The sequence below is a fragment of the Euprymna scolopes genome, chromosome 1, assembly GCF_053919585.1.
Source record: "Euprymna scolopes isolate OS-2025 chromosome 1, ASM5391958v1, whole genome shotgun sequence".
NCBI classification, from domain to species: Eukaryota; Metazoa; Mollusca; class Cephalopoda; order Sepiida; family Sepiolidae; genus Euprymna; species Euprymna scolopes.
The window spans coordinates 144644851-144650062 of NC_136482.1; the positions used below are offsets into that span (position 1 = coordinate 144644851).

General features: G+C 33.7%; 1 pseudogene; it reads left to right on the plus strand.

Moving 5' to 3' along the window:
- The first annotated feature begins 4778 nt into the window (after positions 1–4778).
- On the plus strand, positions 4779–4879 carry LOC145284340 (U2 spliceosomal RNA; annotated as a pseudogene).
- The last annotated feature ends 333 nt before the right edge of the window (positions 4880–5212 follow it).

The window sequence follows — 5212 nt, forward strand, 5'->3', positions numbered from 1 at the left end:
TTTTATAAAATTATTTTATATATGATAGCTTGCATTAAAGTTAAAAATGAAAAAGTGGTTCAGTTCCGCTGTAAACAGAAACATTCATTACGAAGGCGCCCCTGCTATATCAAAGAAACTACTGTTTATTTTATTTGCCTGACCTTTCTTCTTGCGCGGTGCTACTAGCTGGATTTTAAGTGTGAATGAAAAAGACAAGTATCATTATAAAAGTGTGCTTTAATCAGAAACATTCATTTCGAACGTGCCCCCGTCATATCCAAGAATATATTGCTAATTTTATATGTTGGATCTTTTTGCTTGTGTGGTAATAAAACTTCTCAAATGCACTTGTGATGTTAGGCTGTGTAAGGTGTTAACTTTGGTAAAACTTGTCTGTTACTTCTTTCATCGGATTATTTAGATTATCGATGCTTATCGAAGACATTTCGACACAAAAAATCTAAGCGCACGGCCAGATACATAAAGTAACTTTGTGTGAAATTTCATAAAAATCGACCAGCCGTTTTTGTGTTCACATGGAACGAACTCACAGACACACAGACACACAGACATACAAATACGCAGACACACAGATACACAGACACACAGACACATAAATATGCAGACACACAGGCACATATATGCACACACAGGTACGCAGACACAGACACACAAATATACAGACACACAGATATGCAGACAGAGACAAACAAATACGCAGACACATAGATACACAGACACAGTTACGCAGACACACAGATATGCAGTCACACAGATATGCAGTCACACAGATACACAGATATTCAGATACGCAGACACGCAGATATGCAGGCACACCGATATACAGACACACAGGCATACAGACACAGATACGCTGACACGCAGATACGCACACACAGCGATACACTGACACAAAGGCAGATAGATATGCAGACACACAGATACACAGGCATGCAGATACGCAGACACACAGATACATAGACACACAGATACACAGATAGACACACAGATACATAGACATACAGATACACAGACGCGCAGATACGCAGACACACAGAAACACTGACACACAGATACACATACACGCAGATACACAGACAAGCAAACACACAGACAAAGTTCGTTTTATATACACATAATAGTAACGAAGCATAAAACTTTTCGGGGAAGACAACATAAGTTTTTCTGAATCTCTAAGTTATCTTCTATGAGCCGAATATCTACGTGTCCACATTACTAAGTGACAGATAAAGAGAGACACGTCTTAAAACCTCAAATACATATATCAGAATATTTTATGAGTTTATTTTAGAACGAAACTTTATGAATGCCTAAATCGTTTTATTGGGAAATATCTTACTAAAACATCGATTATGTCGTTTTAATTCTATCCCGCGCAGACTTTTTCGATCTGTCTCTCTGCTAGGTCCCTCTCTCCCATCCCCTCTCTCCCTCTCTCTCTCTCTCTTTCTCTCTCTCTCTGTCTCTCTCTCTCTCTCTATATATATATATATATATATATATATATTAGAAGATCATGATATTATAATCATTAGATCACTATGGACAGGCATCTCAACATTAAAAAATAAATGTTTAAATTTCAACGAAATTTACCGCGGTTAAACTTGGCCGTGTGTTTTGTTCTTTGCTAATGGAGTCAGAGATGGCCTCGTGGCCGGGTTCGAATCTCACGAACGGCGGTAACTGTGGCACACTGTACTGGGTATTCCCGTTAGGATAAGACACTAATGTGAGTAGGTATTTAAAATTATTATATATATGTATATTGGTAGCTTATAAGTTTTTTGTTGTAATTTAACTACTTTGGATAGAGCTTACATATGAATAAATAACATAAATAGATAGCTCAATAGTGTAATACAAGAGCTATACATCTTTTTTCTTTCAAAATACCATGTTAATGAGGGTAGATACACAAGGATTTACGCATTTTCAGAAATTTTTCTTTTATTTGTCACAACATTGTGCAACATCGTTTCAGCTCTCAGTTTTTGCATATAAAAATTAACTGCTGTTCATCAAATAATAATTTGCACAGCTTGGACTTCATCAGCGCGTAGAAAAACTATATTTCAAAGATTTTCCACAGACGCGCGAATAGGGCCTTTCCAGTTAATAAAAATATTAGTTATTAGTTAATAAAAAAAAATATGCTACCCGCTATATTGACTTGAAAGGTCTTATTTGGAAGAGAGGCTGTGAAAAACTTTGGAAATATTTTTTCTGTTTGCTGAAGCCCAAGTTATGCAAATTATAATTTGATTAACATTTATATTCTTATATGCTATATATTCTTATATGCTAAAAATGTGGACTGAAACAATTTTACTCAACCAATAGAAGAATAAATTTCTGCAAATGAGTAAATACTTATATGACTGCCCTTATATATATATATATATATATATATATATATATATATATATATATATATAGTGGAAATGGTAATTAATAAAAATGAAGAAAGTGCTCGGGAGCAACGCGGGTGTCTATGCAAGCGCACACATGTGCATATATTTGCACGACAGGGCGGAGATATATGTGTACATGTAAACGTTTCTTTAAGTATATGTGTGTGTACGTGCGCATATGTGTGCTTGCGCCAGCGGCCGCTAGCTAACCTTCTCCAGACAATTAACAACAAAATAAAAACTAAATAAATAAACCGAATCATAGTCCCCCCGCCTCCAAACATAAGGGGACACCCAACAGGTCAAGACATACTTATCAAGAAATCATCTCACCAAAGAGACGCCAAAAACATTAACACTAAGACTCGAATTTTAAAGTAACCCCCTCCTCCTACCGCCACATATGCCCCTTCCCACTCCAGGTATCCCTATGCCCTCAGCCACACCAGAAATGAACTTCCCAGACCCTCCCCCACAAGTTCTTTAAACTCCAAAACTAAAACATTACCGACATACCAAGCACCCCTCCCACCTTTCCCCCTTGTTATCTTCTTCTTTTATCCGCCCTTCTCCCACCCCTCCCCTGACCTCATTCACTCTTTCACTCTTTCATCCAAAAGTAACGAACATTTCTATAAAAGTCTGAGGAAGCTGCAGACGGCCAAAAACGGCCGGGTAGCTGAAACAATAATGTAACTTAACATAAAGATACGGTAATAAAAAATAAAACGTATATATATATATATATATATATATATATATATATATATATATATATATATATATATATAACTCAAATGACCTTGTCACGATGTATGTAACCCACTTTCCGGTTTAATCCGGTTGCGCATGCGCGCATGACCTGCGCACTGAAATATTAACGTTATTAATTCGAAATTATTATTAAACATGGTAAGAGTGGGGTTTAAAATTACTTAAACGTAATACAGAGATGAACGATGTAAAAAAAAAGCAGACAGTATTAACAATTGTTTATTTGAATAATTTAAACACGAAAAAAAACCCCAAAAGAACAATTGGAACGCTGAAATATTAACGTTATCATTTCGAAATTATTATTTAACATGGGAAGAGTGGGGTTAAAAAATATAAAATGTAAAAAAAAAGCAGATAAATCAAAATTTGAATTTAACTATAATAAGTATTATGGTATCTGTTCAGTGCATATTTACCTATAAGTATGGCCAACGACTTATAATTCAGTAACTGTAATTTTTTTTTCCAAAATAATCAATTATAATAAACACAACGGCTCATAGAAATCTATCTATATTCTTTTTTCATTTTAATATACTTTCATAGAAATGTTTCTGTTATGTAAAAAAAAACAAAAAAACTATTTTCTTTACGTCACAAGTGTCACGCTCATACATGAATTCCATAGCGAATATAAGATACTGACAAACGGGTCACGGGTAGTCTAGTATATATATATATATATATATATATATATATATATATATATATATATATATGATATATATATAGGATATATATATATATCTAGTATATATATATATATATATATATATCTAGTATATATTTATATATATAGCTAGTATATATATAGTATATATAGTATATATATATATAGTATATATATATAAAGTATACATATAATTATATTTAGCATATATATAGCTAATATATATATATATATATATATATATATATATATATATATATATATATATATGATTAACAAGCATGCACTTTTCATTAACAGCAATAATGCTTTTTGAAGTGATATATAATAATGAATATATTTAATAAAATGCGATCTACAGTAGAAAAAAACGCGTATAATTCTATAAATTCTATAAATTTGATCTGTTATTATTGCAGATGGATATCTGAAATTACTGTAAAGGTCAAAGGTGACTATGGTAATTAGATCAGCCAATTTTTACAAGAAGAAAGTAAACTAATAGGAAAATTATAAATCATCAACACCAAAATATGTAGAGATGCATTTTTAATCGCGTGCAAGCGACTCTATAAGTCACTCCGTCGATCCGTCGGCCGGTCGGTCGGTAGGTCGGTCGGTAGGTCGGTCTGTCCGTAACACTTTTGTGCTTGGCGTTTTTGGTTAAAATAAAAGGTCTGTTCTTAGCTTTTTAAGTTTTTCTAGGCTTTTTGGCCAAGATCAAAGTGTAGTATCTGTTTCGGCAGATACTGCAAGCACAAACCATATGTGGAGTCAATAGGGGCAACCCTTCATACCAATTGTCACTATCCAGCTCCCCTACTCCCCGGGGAGTTGGTCCCCATTTCCCCTTCACTCCTTACATTAAAAATCGGCCTTGTGGCTAATTTGCTCAGTGGGAGAGCAAATAATACAGCTTTTCTTGGCCTTTTGGCCGGGATCAAAGTGTAGTATCTGTTCTTACTACATTCTGTACTTATTGTGATATTAATTTAATGTAAAATGATCACCCACTTTACAACCAGTCAGTCTCAAAGCCATTCAATTCATTCTCCAGATCATTCAAGTTGTTTTTGAAGGATTCCAGTTATTTTTTAAGCATTCAAGTCATTCTTAAGGTCATTCAATTCATCCTTAGGCTCATTAAATTCATTCTAAGTCATTTACTTTTTATTTATTTAAGTCATTTCAGCCCATTTTTCAGTCATTTTAGTTTATCTTTAAGAATTTCATGTCAATCATACATTCACGCATTCATTCATTACACGAGAACATGCAACTAATGGCTATCGGCCTTGTTTATATATGATTTAGTAAAGCATGAAAACAGGAAATGATGCTGCCCAAA